Source organism: Galeopterus variegatus, unplaced genomic scaffold, assembly GCF_000696425.1.
Source record: "Galeopterus variegatus unplaced genomic scaffold, G_variegatus-3.0.2 Scaffold4388, whole genome shotgun sequence".
NCBI classification, from domain to species: Eukaryota; Metazoa; Chordata; class Mammalia; order Dermoptera; family Cynocephalidae; genus Galeopterus; species Galeopterus variegatus.
In genome coordinates, this window is record NW_007730499.1 from 32780 (window position 1) to 53219 (window position 20440).

At 51.3% G+C, this 20440-nt stretch overlaps 1 protein-coding gene across 1 annotated transcript in view; it reads right to left on the reverse strand.

Annotated features, from left to right (window-relative positions):
- LOC103602968 (glycerophosphodiester phosphodiesterase domain-containing protein 5-like) overlaps positions 1-20440 on the reverse strand; it is a gene marked incomplete at its 3' end in the record, with an annotated part of 73925 nt that overhangs the window by 32772 nt on the left and 20713 nt on the right. Inside the window, exon 2 of the mRNA XM_008587425.1 lies at positions 5666-5749. The remainder of the gene's footprint in view (positions 1-5665; positions 5750-20440) is intronic.

Here is a 20440-nt window from a genome sequence, read left to right on the forward strand (position 1 = left end):
TGTGTGTGTGTGTACACACACACACACACACACACGCCCACGAGGTTAAGTGATTTGCCCAAGGCCAGACAGCTAATTGTGGAGGAGGGAGATTTAAACCCAGGGCTGCTGGCTCCGAAGCCCAGACTTTCTGTGGCACCAGCCCCAGCAGGAAGGTCTGCCCATGTTTCCACCACCTTCCATGTCTACGCCAGCCACAGCATTTGTGTAACTGTGAATTGCACCTCAAAGGGCTGAGCTCAATATTTTGTTTGGCACCAGGGGAGCGTGGGCACAGAGTGAGGCCAGGAACCTGGGGGAGGAAAAGGAAAAGCCCCCAACGGGTGTCAGGGCTTGGGGAGGCAGAGGCCTGCTCTTCCCCAGCAGCCTGCCAGGGCCCCTGGCATGCAGCGGCGCCACTCCCCTGCTCCTCGGCCGCGGTGGCCCTCACTGGGCCTCAACCCCAGCCAGCCCACGGCCCGCAGTCTGAGACTGTCTTCCCCAGCAGCCTGCCAGGGCCCCTGGCATGCAGCGGCGCCACTCCCCTGCTCCTTGGCCGCGGTGGCCCTCACTGGGCCTCAACCCCAGCCAGCCCACGGCCCGCAGTCTGAGACTGAGCTCAGCCACTAGCAGGGCAGGCAACCTCTCCAAGCCTCTGGCTTTCCCATCTGTGTCATGGGACGGTTTGAACACCCTTGGATGACCTCAAGGGCCTTTCCAGCACTCAACTTCTAAAACCCTTTAGCTACCTGCTCTCTCCTAAGCCCCAGGATAAAACAGAGAGGGGCTGCTCAAGGAGGATGGAAAGACACATCCCGCAGCCCCTCCCTGGTCTGACTGGGAAAGAGCCCCTCCATTCCTGGGCTAAGCACTGGGAGTCCTGATGGTTAGTCGCCCTCCTGGGATGCAGTTCAAAACTTGGATGAAAGCTGAAGGAAGGCCTGCAATAGGGTTAGACGCAGCGTCATCCTGAGCCCCAGGCCAGGACCTTCCCCTGCCCAAGGGCCTCCAGCATCTTTGATAAGGACCAAGGAGAAGGTACATCATGGCCTGGATAACTCACAGTGATGACCCCAAACTTCATGGAGAGTAAAACCCCAAGCATGAAAGGCACAGGGCCATGGTGACTTCTTCCCACAGGGCTCAGGGAACATGGCCTTGGGGAACATGGTCTTGGACTGTGATCAGGGCCTCTCTGTGGTCCTTCCTCACTGCTTCACCTATCCTCTGCTCCCAAACCGGGAGCACCTGTCTGTGAAACCACCTTAGCCCTGGAGCCCCTCTGCCTATCCTCAACATCTAGCAAAACTCCGACTCAGCTCCTCCTCCAAGAAGCCCACCCTGACTGGGTCAGGGTCTCTTGGGGATCCCTCAACTCTGTGCTTCCTTGGGTCACAGCACTGAGCACTGTGTGGAGGATTCCTGGAGAGGGTGGGATCTAAGCAGAATTCAGGAATAAGGAAAGCTTTGTAGCATAAAGGGGAAAAGGAAGGGCGTTCTAGGTAAAGGGACAGTGCAGAGAAAGCCTGGGTGGCAGGGAGGGGAATGATCAGAGCTTATCCCAGGACAGAGAGCATCCCTGGGATCCAGCCAGCTAGTTAAGCCCCACTTGGGTTACATCCAGTGGCAGTGGTGGGGTTTGCTACCATCAGGAGCCCTCCCCTCCCTCTGGGAGGCCAGGGACAGCAGGGTACCCCCCAAGCAGCTCACCAACTGGACCATTTCCCAAAACAAAACAACCAAACCCAAACCTACAAAGCAAATCTCTGGCCCCAAGGCTAGGGCTGCAGTTGGGAGATGGGGCTAATTTGGAGACTTCCCACACCCTGAGGCTTGTGAGAAGCCCACCCAGAGAAATGTGGAACCAGCCAATCCCAGGCCCCACCCCACTGCTCTCCAGCACCAGCCTTCTGCAGGTAGCTTTTTGGGAGTGCTCAAAGATTTAATATACTTGTATTTCCCACCGTGCAGTCTCATGAGATGGCTTGAATCAAGAGTTCTGGGCTGCCATCATCTCACTGTGTGGCCTTGGGTGAGCTGCTCCACCTTTCTGGGCCTCAGAGAAAGCCCTAGATTCTACTGAAATCAGCAGACAGGGTAGCCAGACCTAGGGCAGGAAGGAAGTCAAATCACCAAAGCAGCTGCCAGTGGGGAGAGGCTGGGGGAGGAGGGGCTGGGGAAGGCAGCAGGGAGGTGGCCTCAGAGGTAAAGAGGCAACGTGGGCCAGTGCCGCCCAGTCCCCCAGCATGCCTTCTCATTCTTTGGGGAAAAGTTACTCAGTAGTCAAGGGTGGGGCCCTCAAAGAACCAATCATGCCATCATTAGGGTCATTATTAATCTCTTTCCATGGTGATGCCAGGCCTCCTGTTTACCCATCACTTCTGCCCCAGGAGACCTCTCATTGCTCTTCCTCTTGAGGGGAGGCTGGTAGGGCCTGGAGGCCGTGCAGGCTTCCTTCACCCCAGTGGGTCCTCCAGTCCTTTCCATCCTCCTGGCTGCCCTCCCACAGAAATGCTCCCCGCTCCTCCCAGCGGCAAGGGTGAGCTACCTCCTGGGAACTGCAGCCTTGTGGTACCATCTGTCCCGTATCTCGGGCTCTTTAGCTCATTCAGTACATGTTTAGGAAGCCTCCACCATGTGCCAGGCACCACTTGGAGCTGTGAGGGAGTCCCAGAGAAGTAGACAAGGACCTTTCTTTCAAGAAGACAACTTCATTGTAGCAAAAGCAGCTACAACCATTATACCCACAGGTACCGTGCTTTACAGGTTACAAACAACCTCCACACACGTTATCTCACTGAAGTATCACACCAGCTCCACAGGTCAATACCAAGGCCCCCATTTTATAGACCAGGAAGCTAAGACTGGAGGAGGTCAGGACTTGCCAGGCAGCAGGCTGAGAACCATGCATCCTGAGCAGACATCTGCTGAGCCTCTCCCTCAGCTGAGGCCCTTGGAGGGCAGGCCATATGTTTGGGACATGTTTGAGGCAATGGTCTGGACATGAGCTAGGTTCAGGATCCTGCCCAAGGGCCTTGAGTTCTCTTGGCACAGAAAGGACCTCTCTTTCAGGGCTACGAGCTTGGGCTAAGTAGTCAACAAGAGTGACCTGGCTTTGCCCAGAGAGCAGAGCTTAGCATCTCAGAACCTCAAATCACAAATGCCTCAAACCAGAGTTTTAGAATCATCTCACCCAAGACTCATGGAATCGTGGAATCCTGCAACAATCCAACTGGGACCTTAGACTTACCCCTGGCTTTCAGACTATTAAGTCATAAAATGTCAGCACCAGCAAAGTCCTGGAGCCACTCCATCCAGCCTTCCTTCCTAGGCAGAAATCCCCTGTACAGCTCCTACTCGTGGTTCTCCAGGCTCCAAATGAGCCAGTGGCTTGCATAGGCTTGCAAACTGCCAGTGATGGGCCTTCCCCCACTGGAGGGCTGAGCAATTCCCTCTAAGCTACCAGGACTGTAGGAAGGCCATCCTGAGAGAAGTTCCCGCCCCTTGTCCCCCACTGACACTGATAGATTCTCCTTGGAACAGGTAGAGCCACCAAGTGCCCTCCAGGACCTCTGCTGGTTTCTTCCGATGCCTCTCTCTGGGTCTCAGGGACAGGGGCCACCTGCAATGGGTGAGGGGGAGGGGGGAAGCTGAGTGTGGCAGAGACTTGTGCTGAGCAAAACTCTGCCCAGTTTTGCCCCTGAAGGAATGAGGAGCAATGATTTATTTTGCTTATTTATATAAAATAGCAGAGCTGTTATACAAATAGGCCTCCCAAGCAGGCCCTGGGGATGGAGAGAGAAGTACATCCTATTATTTAAGGAATCTTTCTCTCACTTCCCTCCCAACACCTACCTTTCCAGCCTCACCTCTCCCTGCCCCTCCTTGCACCGCTGTGCTCTAAGGACACCACACTACCCAGCGTTCCCACCTCCGTGCTTTGCTCAGGCTGGGCCCTCTGCCAGGGAAGTCCTCCCCCTACCCCAATCCAAATCCCACCCATCTTAACAAATGGACCCTGGTCAAAGCTTGGTCTGATCCCCCGCCCCCCAAGAAGCCCACTGCCTCCTCCCTTTGTGCTCACATCACCTGGCAGAGCTCTTGAGATGATCACAGGCCTTAGTGCTTGGTAATTACCTGCTTCCATGGCTGCCTCCCCCATTAGACTCAGAGCTTTCCCGGGGTGAGACTTTTCTGATCCATTTGACCAAGCTTTTCTGAAGACCATAGCGTCTGTGGCCCTGTACCAGGTAATGGGGACACCAGATACCCGAGGCCCCATCCATGCTAGAGGAGTCACTATGTAGGGTACCTGTGTTCCCTGCACTGGGCGTGGCACCAAGGAGGTGCCCATTTATTTGTTAGTCAAAAAGCTGGTTAAATGCAAGAAGGAAGGAAAGAAAGAACCAATCAGAGCCCCTTACACCACACAACTGCAGAGCCACTTTTGAGCCAGGTCTGAATTCTGCCTTTGAATAATAATTAGCCTTTTCCCAATTTACAGAAAAAAGTAACTAAAAAAAAAAGTCTCATTAGGTACTTTTCTCCCACAAAATTTTCTTTTTCTTTTTTTTTTTTTTTTTCCTTTTTTCGTGACCGGCAACGGATCACAACCCTCAGTGTCGCGCCCGGACCGGACCGGGACCAGCAACGGGATCGCAACCCTTGGTGCTGCGCCCGCACCTCGCTCAGCCAGTGAGCAGGAACCGGTCTATATGTGGGATCCAAACCCTCGGCGGGAGCGCCACCGCACTCCCAAGCGGCGCACTATAGCAATGCGCCACCGGGCCAGCCCCAAAATTTTCTTAAACCTTTGTTTGTGCTTACATATTTCTGTACCAGATCTAGAGTAAGATGACCTCAGATTTAGCAGAGGACACTAATTTCTTCACTATCACTAACATCTCTCTTCTTCACAGTGTTCTGAAAAGAGCAGTAGTCTCCCTGCTGCCAGGCACACCTGAGAACCTGGAGCCCAAACTCTTCTTCCCCTTTTTCAAATGTCTAGCTTTTCCTTTGGTGACCAAAGAAAATTGGCCTTGCTTTAATGCTGAGGAAGAAAGTCACAGGAGTTGGCTTGCCCACTGTGAAGGTTTATGACAATTCCATGATTCAAGGCCTCCAATTCCACCATTTGCCATTCATTCCTTCAGATAAAGCATCATTTTCTCTAGTATTCTTTCTTAAAATACAAATCTTTCCTAGAGTTGGGAGCTCATTAAACCCCCAAATTGGAGGTCAAAGACACTTAGTTTAATACTTGGCTCTAAAGAAGCAGTAAATCATAGGGGTTGTGAACAGACCAGCCTTCCTGGGTTTGAAACCCAGCTCTACCACTTACATAACTGAGCAAGGTTCTTAATGTCTCTATACCTCAGTTTCCTCCTTTATAACGTGGAGATAATAATGGCACCAACCTCATGTGCTGTTAAATGAGCTAATACATGTAAGGCCCTTAGACAGGTACGTGGTACACACTGTACTAAGCAAGAGACAACTCTCCTCAGAGCTTCAGTTTTTTTGTGTCCATAAAATGGGACAAAAATCCCTGTTCCTCCTGCCTATTTTCATAAACTGGGGTGCTGCCCCCATGGGAGAGGCAGATGTTTTAGAACCCAGTAGACTATTCTCTGCAGCTCGTCCCTAACTCCTTTCTCTCTCTCTCCTTCCTTTCATATGTCTTTACCTGGAAGAAGGTACCAGTGGCTATGAGCTGGGCTCCTGAGGGCGTCCTATCCACAGAGGCGGTGATGTCACTTCACTGGGAGAGCTGAGGGGACAAGAAGACAAACCCAGTGAGACCATTCATCAGTTCATCCTGACTTCCACCCTCCCACCCAAACTTTGGTGAGCACCGTGTGCTGAGTGTGGGGCCAGTGACAGGTCACAGCTAGTCCCTTCCCTGGGAAAGCTGTGAAGCTGGTGGGTGAGCTGAAAGGACCCACCTGCCCCAACCCTGGGCCATGAAATCCAGCACACGCCATCCCACCTCCAAACATGCTGCCCACAAACAAGCCCGAGCCCAAACCAAGACAACCTGCTCCCTGGACCACTCATGCCCACCCCCCAGGACCCACGGAGAAATGCTCCAAAACCCAGCCACCCTGGGGCAGAGGCCCTTTCACACTACCCAGGGACCTGCTTCTCTTCAGTAGCCACCAAACCAGCTGTTCTAAAGCAGCCGCTGAGGGAGGGCTGGTGGGCCGGAGGCGGATCTGGGGCACCGCAATTATCTGCCTGCATTCTGACTCATGCACCACCTCCCCCAGCTCCAGCTCCTGCAGCCAGCAGCACAGACCCCCACCCAGGAACTGGGAGGAGAGATGGCATTGACAGGCCACAGGGAGGGGAGAGGAAAGGAGGGGAGGGCTTCAAGTCAACACTGCAGGCTTCAGAGGACACTTCCATCTTGCCTACTAGGTGACACTGAGGCTGACAGGGCTAGGGGCCTACCTGTGTCACCCAGAGAGGGGTGGGTAGTGAGACCCAGGCCTCCTGGTACCCTGCAGACCCAGAGCAGTGGTGGCTCAGGCCTGGCCCAGGGCCCATGCTGGCATGAGAAGTCCCCCCAACCCAATTGGACCCGACAGCCACACACCAGCAAGAAACACACAGCTAAGACTCAGCCTCGGGCTGGAGGTGAAGAGCTGGGCTCAGAGACAGCTTGGAAATGACATCGGCTACTGAGAGCCTGACACCTGGGGCATCCCCAACCCTGCCTCTCTGCACCTCCTGTCCACAGGTTTCTCACAGTGTCCTGAATGCACTGTACTTTACAGTTTACCAGACATATTTATTACCTTTACCTTTATCTCCCACAGTGATCCTCAGGCCTAAGTGGCAGAAAGAATATAAATAGACCAGGGCTTCTCAAACTTTAATGTGCACACAAATCACCTGGGGATCTTGTTAAAATGCAGTCTGATTCAGTAGGTCTATGCTGGGCCTGTGATTCTGCATTTCTGACAAGCTCCCAGGTAATGCCGATGCTGCATGTCCATAGAACACAATTTGAGTAGCAAAGATATAGTGGTAAGAGCATGGGAGCTGGGGTCAAACAACCCAAGTTAGAATCTTGGCTCTTACTGTGTGACCTTGGACAAGTTACTTAACTTTTCTGTGTCTCAATCTTTTTGTGTATAAAATAATAATAATAAAATAATAATAATAATAATAAAAACCCAAAAAACTCCAAAGGATTGTTGTGAGGATTAAATTGGTTAACATATGTAAAACACTTAAAGAGATTATTATTTCAAGTTTTAGAACAAAGGCTGTGAGAGGCAGACATACCCAGCACAGTGGCAGAGCCAAAATTCAAACCCAAACCTCTTAATGTAAACCCTGCAATACCAAGCTGCACAAAGTGTCACAGCCATCCAGCCCTCCCCACATTGGACAGACATGGATATTGAGGCCCAGAAAGGGGGCAGGGAACTGACACAGTCACCAGAAAGTTTGTGTCAGAAAAACAAATCCGTGACTCCAGCTCAGTGCTCTTTCCACTCTTCACTGTCCCACAAGGAAGAGAAAGTGCCAGATTCTCTCTGAGGGGGTGTCAGCTCTGCTTTCAGCCCGCTGGGGCCAGCAGCTCCCCTGGAAACCAGATGTGGAGATGGCTGGATGTGGAGGCCACCCCCATCCCCACCCTGGCCTCTCCAGAGCCCCTGCCACCAGGCTGGGTGAGGCAGAACAGTCTAACAACCTCTTTCCCTTCCCCATCCCCTACCTCCAGCCTGTGCCCACGGTTCAGTCTCTGGGTCACCCAACTGGGGTCGCAGGCAGAGGGTGGGGCCTGGCTCCACCCCACTTTGCCTTCCCAGCACGGGGCCAGTGGGAGCCGGTGAGTCACTCGAAGGAAGTGTTCAGCCCCAAACAGGAAGTGGCTCTTCTAGCAGAAACCCCCTGCAGGATCTCCCCAGGGCCCCGGGGCAGGCAGTTGGGTGGTAGGAGCTGATGAAGGAAGGGAAGCTGATTGGGACATAGCAACACCTATTCAGAATTTACCTGAAACTGAAACTTGGCACCCATCCACTGCTTTGTGACACCTGGCCTGGGGGCTTTTCTGCTGTGGACTAGCTGTGTAATCAGGTACATCAGTGCCTTTTTCTGTGCCTCAGTTCCCTCATCTGTAGAATCATGGGCTGCACTAGGAGACTGCTATGGCCTGGCATCTTACAATGAATGAAATGAAGAATTGGAGCAAACACATATAGGTTTTTAAATGGGTGAGCAAATGCATACACGGATGAAATAAACGAGTGAATTAAGATACCTAGATTTAAACTCTAGCTGTGACATAAGATCCATCATTTATCTATTGTTAATTGTATGATAGAGCTCACCTCACTGGCAAGAAGACCCACCCCCCAAACCACCCTTAGACAGGGAAAAGGGGCCACCACTCAGAGCCCCACACATCACAAACACAACTCATGAATACATTTATTAGAGAACATACAGGAGCCTCTATCGTGCGACACCCATGCGACCTGTAATCCTAAACATTAGATCCCCTGACTACCACCACTCAGGCCCCAGCGAAACTCGGCTGAAGAAAGAAAGGCGACTCTGTGAGATGCCACCACCATGAAGCTCTGTGGGTTGTGCTGCTGCTGAGGGGGACACAGACAGTGCTGGGCGAGGAGCGGATGGTAAAAATGCTTAAGGGGGAAGACAGATGAACTTGTCAAATCCTTTCAGATAGCAACTGCAATAGCTTCTTGCATAACAAAATATCAGTTTCCCTGTAATGTGAAGTATCCTTTTTTTTTTCCTTTGGCATTTCTTCCTGTTCCAATTTGTGGTTCTAAAAGTACTCATGAATTAGTGTGGTATTCACAAGAAGTGCACACGGCGGCCGAGGAACATCTCACGATATTTAACAATTCATATTACTCAATTATTGCAATATGAAGTGTGATATTAATTCTTTAAATTGGCAACTAGATGACATGGAACACTAGAACTATAGTTTCATTTTTATAAAATCTTCAAAAATTTGAATACCTTATCTCTATTTAAATAATTTTATTTTAAAATCTGATACTCATTAATGATGTGTAGTTTTAATAGATAATTTTATGAATACAATTTCATTTTATTTTTAACTCCTTAGGTCATTGCCATCAGTAGAACACAAATGAAATGAAAATCTTGATTATAACAACATAATTGGTGGTCTTGCTAAAGTGAAGACAATAAAATGTATTTTATAGAATAAATAATGATGAATTGTAAGTCTTATTAGCTATCTGAACAAGCCCAGCCCATCAACAAAACATCCAGAGATATGCAATAATTAAATTCAGACATCCTTGATATTTTGCATTTTCAGTCATATAGAACTGTAACTTTACACATATATTTCAATTTGCATTATGAAGGTATATTTGTCAAGGCGGAAAAGTCAAACCTATTTTATTTAACAGTTTCCTGGCTTGCTTTATAACCTTCAAATATCTGACAAAGAAACATGGGTCTCTGTAGGGAAAGTGAAGGAAAATGGTCAGGGTCCATCAGATGTTCAGAATCTTGCTGAGTATTTGATATAAATACGCACGTGTACCCACGTGTTCCTTGGTTATTGTCTAATGTAATTGCGCATGTGCGCCCAGGTGTCCTGGGTTATGGACTTAAGTATAAAAGACGAGCAGCTCTAATCCATGGTGCCCCCCACCCCAAGGGAGGCCACTACTACTGCTAGGGGCTGTTGCTGCCAGTGCCCCTGAAAGGGCATCACCACCGCTACTATCTGCCAACAGCTCCTGGGATCTTTCCCAAGTACCTAAAGTGTGGACCTATGTGTGAGGGGTCTGTGACCCAGTCTGTACAATGGGTTTGAAGGGTCTGAGCCCCAGCCCTGACAATAGAAATGGAAACTTAGTATAACTAAAACAATGAAACGTGTGGCTTTAGTTATGAGTTGCCTAGCCTGCACAACTGGCTGCAATGACAGGGGTCCGACAATAGCCCCAGCCAATTAGCATAGGCTATTGCCCTAACCCTACAGGTCTCTATTTGTATTTTTGCTCTGGGCTGTGCAAGTCTAGGAACAGATCTGCCCATTCCCTACCCACCACCTTTTATGCTTGTGGGGCCCAGGCCATCTGTGCTGGCTGCTCACCTCTGTGACCATCAGCTGGTCTGACAGCCAGCCCTGCCTTCCCCAGGGGCTGCCTGTTAGGAAGTGCTCTACACCTGAAGGCCCTCATGCTTATGCCCTTTGTGTGGGGGCTTAGACCCAGAGCAATAGTCACTCATTCTCTCAAGGGCAGTGACTTGACTGGCAACTCCTACCGACCCGGTGCGCCTTAAAGTCCCTTCAACTCCAGTACCATCCTGCAGAGGAACAAGGATGCTGTGACTCCCAGGCCCCAGCGTAGCAAGAGTCTGTCATCCCAGGCTCTTTTTACTACCATCCTGCTGGGAAAGTATACAATGGGACTGGGAGGGGCATGGGGCTGGAAGGGGCCAGCAGCCTCTAGGCGCCAGGATGGTAGCCCCCTGGCCATGTGGTGGGGGAATTGTCCTGGTGACCTGTGGCGCCACAACTGGTTTTCTCCTTCTCTGCACCCCTACACAGCCTCCCTCCCCATGTCCCTTTTCTTGCCCCCTTACCCTACACCTACTGGTCACAGTAACCCTCTTTGGGCTTGTAAAGCTAGGAAATTCATAACTAAAGCCAGAACGTTTCATTATTTTAGTTATACTGAGTTTCCATTTGTACTGCCCAGGCTAGGGGTTAGGGCCCACAGATTCTTCAAAACCCATCATACAGACTGGGTCACCAGACACCTCACATGCCAGGCTGGGTCATAAACCCGTCACACACAGGTCCACACTAGGTAATTGGGAAAGATCCTGGAAGCCACTGGCAGATGACATGAGCTCAGTCCTCAGCAGTTGCAGCAGCAGTGGCCTCTGGGGCATCCCAGGGCACTGGCAGCAACAGCCTCCAGTAGCAGTAGTACCCTCCCCGAGGCATGGGGCCCCGTGGATCAGAGCCACTTGTCCTTTATACTTAAGTCCATAACCCAGGACACCTGGGCGCACATACGCAATTACATTAGACAATAACCAAGGAACACCTGGGCACACGTGCATATTTACGTCAAATGTTCGGCAAGATTCTGAACATCTGAGGGGCCCTGACCATTTTTCCTACATTTTCCCAACATTCCTGCTTGGCCTGGTGCAGTGCTGAGAGCCCATCTATTGCTGGCCACATCTCTGTACAAGGCCAAGGCCTCCACATGCGTTATCTGGCTTACTCCTCATAGCATCTGTAATATGATGTGTATATTACAGTTCCTGGCTGGTTCTAACCTTCCCCTGCCTTTCTGTCTTAGAGCTGGCCATAAAGAAATTCTCTAACCTACCTTGTGTGATTGTAGGTTATAAGACCCCCATTTCAGGAGGGGTCCTGCCTCATGCCCAGGAGGAAGAATGCTGCACACAAAGGCCAGGAAGAATTTGAATAGGCCTTGCTGGGTTTCCCCACCCAGTCCGTTAGTGTTAGATACCTTTTTTATCCAATCACATTTCTACACGGTTGTCTGTACTTCAATCATACCTACGTAATAAAGCTTCCATAAAAAGTAAAAAGGGCTGAGTTTGGAGAGCTTCCAGATAGCTGAACATGTAGAGGTTCCTGGAGGGTGGTGTGTCCAGGGAGGGAGGGCATGGAAGCTCCACTCCCCTTCCCCCATGTCTCTCTTCATCTGTGTCCTTCATAATATCCTTTGTAATAAATGGATAAACATGTTTCCCTGAGTTCTGTGAGCCACTCTAACAAATTAATCGATCCCAAGAAGGGGATTGTGGGAACTCTGATTTATAACCAATTGGTCAGAAAGAAGCACAGGTAAAACAACCTGGGGCTTGTGATTGGCATTGGAAGTGAGGGAGGGGCAGTCTTGGGGACTGATCCTCAACCTGTGGGATCTGACACTATTTCCAGATACATGGAGTGAGAACTGAACTGGAGGGCACCCAGCTGGTGTCCACTGCAAAGCTGCCTGGTGTGTGGGGAGAAATCCCCATACATATGGTCACAGAAGTCTTCTGTGTTGATTGTTGCTGAGTAAGCATATAGGAAAAGCACCTCGGTTTGTTTATTCCTATATATACTCAGTCTCCCATTGCAGTCAATATTCTATAGATGGTAAACAGAGGCTAAAGGGAGTTTTAGGTCTCTTAGATTCATACTCTGACTCCCAAGCCAGTCTAGACAATCATAAATCCAGTTACCAAGACACATTTCCTGAGCTCTCCTGTGTACCCGGGGGACAGACGGCTCAAGAGCCCTCAGGCTAATGGTGTAGACGGCTGCATTGAGAGCACCTTTGTAAACAAAGGAGGCAGGAGCTGGCAGGAATGGCATGGAAGGGCCTTGCTGGGGGATCAAAGCTGTCTCTCGGCCTCATCCCCAGCCTAGCACAGGGCTGGACTCACCACAGGCAGCAGTGAACACCCAGGAGTGAGCAAACTTGTTTTCCAGGCACCACTGCCCCAGACCACCCGCTAGCTCTCTGCCTGCTTCCTGGGCAGGGAGGGGTTCTAGATTTTCTAGACCACTTCCTCCTCTGAGGCCACCAACCTACATCCACCCTCATCCCTGGGGTCTGTGGGTTCCTCGGGCCTTGGGATAGGGCACAAGGACATTAAACCTGGTGAAAGCAGAACTGCACCCATCTGAGCACAGAAGCCCTTATACAGTAGGTGCTCATTAAAGGGTGCTAGATGAGCTAATGCACAAACAGCAGTGACTGACCACTCCGGTGCCTGGCTCAGTTCATCCCGACCACTAGGTGCTTAGTTCAAGTTCTGAATCAGAGAGGGGCTAGGGGCAGGGGTAGAGATGACAAATGGCAAGGCACTCACTCAATCAGCCAGGGGGTGGGAGCAGGTCCTGGCCCTCTCACCTCCACCATTTTGCTGTGTGATCACAGGTAAATCACTTCACCTCTCTGGGCATCAGCTTTGTCAAACAGGGATTGGCACCATATTGAATGTGCTTGATTTAAGGTGAGCGCATACAAATCTTTGGTTACAAACATGGGGCACTGAGGCTCAGAGAAGGGAGGTGACTTGGCCAAGGTCTCACTGCAAGTGATGGAACCTGGACTAGAACCCAAGCCTGTCATGCTCTGCAGGGGTCTAAACTTCCAGAGGCCTGAGTAGGGAGGCCAGACCATGGCTAACATCTCTTGTGATGTCACAGGAGACAAGAGAGGGGTTAGGGTGGGTGCCATCAGGCCAATCCAGGCTGACATCACCCATTAAAGTCACACAGTGAGAGTCCTAGTATTTAGTCAGAACAAGCTGGAAGAACAGCTTCTGTTTCTTTCCTGGAAGACGCTGACCAACACAAGTTCCCCAAGTGATCCCTGAGCACCTTCTATGGAAAAAGCCTGGGAAAAGATGCTGGGAAGAAAAGCCAGATTCAGTTCAGGTGGGGATAGGTCACAAGGGCCTCAAATTCCGTGTGGTGGTCAGCTCCTCCATGGCCCGACCTATCCTCTGCCTTGGAGCCCTAGCCCACCTCCTGCTTTTCACTGATAGCCACTGGCTGGGAAGGGAGAACAACAGCAGGGCACCAGGGCAGCCTCTAGGACTGGAAAGGACCTTGGCCAGGTTGGAGAGACTGATGGGAGCCAGGCCATCTGAGAGAAGAAAGTGGGCTGAGGCCAGTCAGCCTGGTGGGGAGCTCTGTGGGATTCTACCTCTGGAAGTGAGAGGAAAGACCTGGGGCTGAGGCAGCAGGGGGGACACAGGGCTACTCTCAGAAGACACTGCCCCTTGCTGACCACACAGTCCTGGGGAACCCCCTCTGTACACCCTCTTCCTGATAGCTGACACTTACTGGTGCCACGTTCTGGGCACTCGGCCCCTTACATGCTTTGTCTCAGATAATCTGCACACTGATCCTCTGGAGCAGATGCTGTTATGTTCTACCCACATAATCTGGGGGACCCCTTTACCATTTGGGGGCATACAGGTTGTGTGAACCCTCCCAATAGCCAGTGCCTGTGTTGGAGTAGACTGTTCTGAGGCTACTAGAATCCCTTGTCCGCAGGCACAACCATCCCCCAAGGCAGCCTTTTACCAATGACTGGGTGGTATAAATTCTCTAGCATCCTTGCTCCTGGAGGGCCAATGCTGGGGTTTGACCTATCCCAGAACTCATCTGTGGGACTGAGCCAAATTCACTCCATGAGACTTGGCTTGAAATCACCTTTTGCTTTTTCTCCTCTTTCTGCTTCCACTTTCCCTTAGCAGTTTTTTTTTTTTTTTCCTGAAAAATCTCCTAATAAATCACTCTCACATGAAGCCTTGTGCAGGGTCTGCTTCTAGGTCACCCAACCTCAGACACCTATGAGGTAGATGCCATTAATTTTCTCACTTCAGAGAGGCAGAAATTGAAGCTCAGAGATATAAAGGGTTTAATGGTAAAGATCCCCCATCTGGCAAGCAGCAGAACATGAACTTGAACTGAGGTCTGCCAATGCAAAGCCTGAGCACTACCCCTCTCCTCGCGCCCCACCCCTTTGTCCACCGCCAGCATCACCTGAGCCTGTTTACATCCCAAAATGCCACTGTCCCCTCTTGGTCATCTAGGCTATCTCTCTCGCTTTCTCTCTCTTTTTTTTTTTTTACTGGAAGGAAAGGAGGAGAATCTGTGGATGATCCAAGGGGGATGACTAAGTCCTCAGATTTCTCTCGTTGGCTCAGACCCTGTTTTGGTCAATCCTTGTGAATCAGGGCGGGTCTGACATTCTGGGAATGCAGGGAGACTTCAAACCAACTTCATGAAAACAAGTTGTAAAAACACTGGCCGCCACTCAAGGCAGCTGGCTGATGGGCTTGGCTTCACAGAGCAGGGTTGAACAAGTTCACCAGAACAGAACACACAGCAGGAGAGACTTGGGCTAGACCCAAAGGAAGACCTTCCCCGTAATTAGGAGCTGGGCCCAAGGATGGGGTTGGGCGTGGCCTCTTTGGAAGCAGGCGAATCAATGTCTTGACTTTCCCAGGCCTTCCTTGTTTGAAGCGTCTATGAAGCAACCACAGTGAGCACTAAAGACACAAAACTACCACAGGCCAACCCCACCTAGCCCTGAGCTTCAACTCCTGACCTGGAACCTGGTTTATGAGGATGCTCTGAGATGTGGATCCTCCCCATGCCCAGGTGTGGCTGCTGCCACTCGGCAGCCCTGAAGCCTGGCAGAGCTCAGGGCAGGTCTGAGGGCTGCCCACATAAGACCTCCTCTGCCCTCCACAGCCATCCCTCCTGAAAGAGCCACCCCCTCCAGATGCCCTCCCTGGCGCTGCTGCAGAGGACTACAGCAGGTGATTATAGGTGACCCTCTCACCCTCCCTCCTCCTCCATCTCTCTCCTCTGGCTGTCTCCTTCCAGTCAGCAATAAACAGGATCTAGTCTCACCTCGTTCATCTCTCTCCACCCCTTTCCAGCTAGTGTCCCTCTCTTTTCATCCTTCTCATCCAAACCTCTGAAAGAGCTGTCTACACTCACGTCTCCACTGCCCCCCTCCCGCTCAATGCTAAGCCCACCACCCTCTGTTCCCACCAAGTTCAATGACAGCCTCCATGTGGGTAAATCCACTGGATGCTTCTCAGTTCTCAGCTGACACCGTGGACTCGCCCTCCTTCTGGAAATGTTTTCCTTCCCTGACTTCCAGGACACCCCTTGACCTGGGTTTTCCTCCCCCCTCCCGCTCCCTCAGCCCCCTAGCGGGGTCCTCTCTGCTCAGGCTTGAATGCTGAGGCTCTCAATCCTAAGTCCTTCCTCCGCCCCGCCTTGCCCTTTACAGTCTCCTTGGGCAATATCATCCACTCCCAAGGCTTCTGCCACCCTTATCTCTGCCTAGTCCAAGCTCAAGACTCCAGTAACCTGTGACCCTCTGGTCATCTTCCCTGGACATCCCACAAGAACCTCACGCCAACAGAGGCCAAATGGGAACCCATCACCTTCCCCTAAGTCTGCTCCTCCCCCTTTCATCTAGAGGCATCCCCATTCTCCCAGTCTTCCAGGCATAGAAGATGAGAATAACCCTCCCACCTCCCTCCTTTTCAACCCCCCAAATCCCGCTTGAGACCAAGACCTGCTGCATTTCCCACCTTCTTCCTTCATCTGCACCAAACAGCCCTGAGTCTCAGCTCAAACCCCTCCCACAGGAATCCTTCCCTGACTCTCCTGGCAGACTCAACATGCTTCTGCCTTTTTCCGTGAGCCCTGTACAGCCCCTCAGTCCAGCAGCCATGCTAATATCCGGCTGCACATCTGACCACCCAGGCTGGTTCCAGAAGGCAGGGGCAGTGTCTGATCTGACCCTGGGCCCCCAGCACCCAGCCCAAACTCAATGTAAGGGGTCCCCAGGAGAGGCTTCCCAAAACTGGGATCCTGTATTTCTGCTGAATTTGCCTCATTGGTGAGGTCTGGGTCTTCTCTCAGCCCACAGGTGACCCCCACTCCCCCAGAGCCAGGGCTGTCTCCTCATTCTGCCCCTCTTTGCACTTAGCCCCTTTTATAGACACTGCAGCCTGCCTGCCATTTACAAGGAGGTATCACGTGGGGCCTGGAGAGAGGCAAGGGGCCCACCTCACACGTGCAGACACACACACAGAGGCAGACATACAAAAATACAGAGAGCACACTTTCACAGACAGACACAGGTGACATAAGTGGACACACTGGCAGAAGTACACGGGCTCATGGCGGTATATACAGATGTGCAAAAACAGGTCCCTGGGTACATGAGCATCCTGGAAACAGCATGGACTTGGGCCACTGCCTCACTTGGAGTCATGGGCTCCAGGAGTGAAGGTTGGCTGGGCCAGAGCTCAGGACTGGCTCTCACATCTGCAGTGCAGGGACTCAGGGAGAGGTGGCAGCTGTCCTTGGACAGCCTGCCCGTTCCATTTGGCCCTTGAGGTTGTAATCAGAGTGGGGAGAGGTGTTGGAAGAGGAGAGAATGAGGGGCTTAGGGTCTGTTCTCCATAGATGTGCCTGGGGACAGAGGATGAGGCCACTGGGTATCCTCTGGCCTTGCCAGCTGCCCCAGGGTTGGTGCTAGGCTCCTTCAGAATGCAATTACCTTCCCCTACAGGACAGCCAATCTGAGCAGAGAAAAATCACAAAGTTTCCAATATATTGGAAAGGGAGGGAGAGCAAGCCCAGGTTGGTATGCATATCATATTCAAAATGGATGCAAACGACCTAGAGCAAACACCTGGGGGTGAGCCCCCTCAGTCCTGACCTCTCCCTACACCCAAGTCCCATACCTCCCCGTATCCTGCTGATTCCACCTCAGAAATGGTTTCCCCATTATGGCACTCCAGCCCCTCCTATCTCTGCCTGAGAAACAGCCAAGGACTCCCTGGAACCTACAGGATAAAGGACAAACCCCATATGCAAAAGCTTCTCTCAACCTCGTCTCAACTCACCTTTCCAGCTTCCCCTCCTCACCTCAGGGGAGCCCCGCCACTTGGAGCTAAGTCCCTGCTTCAGGGACTCCACTCTCCAGCTCCACACTTTGCAGAGCTAACTCCTGCACAGTATGCCTTTCCACTTGGCTCTGCAACTCCCATAGATCCCTTAGCACCCAAATGGGAAGTGCTGCTCTTCAGTAGATTGGCTTCCATAGTGACAGGCAGGTCCTGAAGTCAGCACATCATGAGTAAATTGCATATGGTCAAAATCACCTTTGGCTATATATAGCCACCACTTGTACACAACACCAACGCATTGTTCTAGACATTTCTTGTGTTTTGATTCATCTAACGCTCACGACTGTGGTAGACTGTGGTAGTCTCTGTGCTCAGAGACTTCTGCAGCAATCTCTCTCATCCCATGTGCTCTTCTTACAATGCAGCACTGACACCCTTCCCATGGAGAGGTGGGGTCTATGTTACCCCTTCTTGAATTTGGGAGGGCTTGGGTTTAATGGCTGAAGTGACACTACAGGACTTCAGTCATCCAATGTGACACAGCTTCTGCTTCATTCCCTGGGCCGCTCCTGCTGGAGCCAAAGCCTCCATGTAGACATTCCAGCTGCCCGGAGGCTGCCTTGCTGTGGGAAAGCTCAAACAAGGCCACAGAGAGTAAAGAAGTCTGGCACGAAGAGCAAGAGAAGCCCGGCCACCTCAGCTGCCTCAGCCCCTCCCTGTTCCGGCCACCATCTTGCCACATGAGCTCTGAGCCAGCACTGCTCAACTGAGCCTATCTTAAATTCCTGACGTATAGAAACTGAGACAATAAAATAATTGTTCTCGGGGCCGGCCCGGTGGTGCACTGCTATAGTGCGCCGCTTGGGAAGCGCGGCGGCGCTCCCGCCGAGGGTTCGGATCCCACATGCAGACCGGTTCCTGCTCACTGGCTGAGCGAGGCGCGGGAGCAACACCGAGGGTTGCGATCACGTTGCCGGTCCCGGTCCGGTACGGGGGCGACAGTGAGGGTTGCGATCTGTTGCCGGACACGGAAAAAGACAAAAAATAATAATAATAATAATTGTTCTTATATAACAACAGTAACTGGAACAACAACTATAAAATAGGAACTACCATTCTCCCCACTTTAGAGAAGAAGGATCTGAGGCACAGAGAGGTTAAGCAACTTGCCCAAGGTCATGGAGGTAGTAAGTGGCAGGGCCAGGGTTTGAACCCAGGCAGTTTAGCTCCAGAATCCACACTCTATGCTGCTTTTCCATACTAAATACCTCCAAGGTCTGACTGGTCTCCAGGCCACAGCAGGCCTCAGAGAGTGGTTGCTGAATAAATGACCGAAGGAAGGAATAAGTAAATGAATGGCTGAATGAGAGTGAGCAAAAGCAGAGACTAAACTCTCAGATGCAAGACAAGCACCTGAGACATCATGCAAATGAATCTGACATGGGCCCCTCCTCGCTGCAGCAGCTCCACTGTCCACAGCCCTGGGAGAAGGCAGATGATCAGAGGAGAGTGGTGATGCCGCTGGCCTCTGCCCCCACAGGGATTCACCTGAGAGGTTCATCCTGGATGCTGCAGGATTACATAACAGGTCTCTAGGGAGCCAATCATCCTAAGGACAAGGCCTGTGGATCCGGGAGATTGCAGGGGGAAAGTCCCCAGGCTGGGAGGTTGGAGACCTGGGTTTAATCCTGCCACAGCCATTGGCTGGCTATGTGAACTTGGACAAGTCCCTGCCCATCTCTGGACCCAGATGCTGTCTAGCTCAGTTGGCTTCATGTATGTGGGCCCTATAACCCATGGACAAAAGGGATCTGTCCCTAGAAGGAAAGTGGTTAATGAGAATGAATCCTACCTACGGCTTGCTGTGAGCTTGCTGTGTGCCAGGCATTTCTACATGAGCAATTTCTACTCCCTGCAGCAATCCCACTAGGCAGAGTAGCAAGTGAGGAGGGACTGAGACCTAAAGTAAAGCTGGAAGCCCCCAGGCCCATCCAACTTCAAAACTCCCACTCTTGTCACAACAGCCAAGAGGCAGAAGCAACCCAAGTGTCCACGGATGGGGCAATGGACAGACAAAATATCCATGCAATGGAATATTAGCCTTAAAAAGGAAAGAAATTCTGTCACTTGCTACAACATGGATGAACCTGGAGGACATTATGCTAAATGAAAAAAGCCAGTCACAAAAAGACAAATACTGCAGAATTCTGCCTACATGAGGTATCTAATTCATGGAAACAGAAATTAGAATGGTGGTTACTAGAGGCTGGGGGAGGGGGAACGGGAGTTCTAGAGTTTCAGTTTTGCAAGGTGAAAAAGCTCTGGAGATGTGTTGCACAATGATGTGAGTATAGAATACAGTTAACACTACCGAACTGTACAATTAAAATGGCTAAGATGGTAAATTTTATGTTAGAGGATTTCTACCATAGTTTAAAAACATACTCCCACTCTTGGGGTAGAGAGGGAGACTAGGAAGGGCATTAGGCAGAGGAGTCCAGGAAGACTTCACAGAAGAGGGGCATTTGGGTTAGGTGGGATTTAGACAAGCACAGATGGGCCTGGGGCACTACAGACAAAGGCTTGAACCTTTGGTCCCTGCCTTCCTCCCAGAATCCAGCTGACTCCACCCCCCAGCCCACCCCAGGCTCTCCCAATCTCCACCCAAAAGCATGCCCCAGAGAGGAGCAGGCATTGGCTTGGAAGCAGGGATTTCTTGAGCACCGACTATGTGTCCCAGGCCCACTTATTGTATGACCTTGGGCCAGTCCCTGTCCTTTGGGAGCCTTAGTCTTCCCATTTGCATACTCAGAGCGTGACCTAGGATTCCTGGTGTCCTTCCAACTCTCACACTGACAATAATCTCTGAGGGGGAGGGGGAACTGGGAGGCACCAGGGACCTGCAGAGAAGAGGGACCAGGACACTCCCTGGTCAAAAGGCCAGGAATCTGGAGCCTCTGTCCACATTGCAAAAGGAGAATCTGAGACC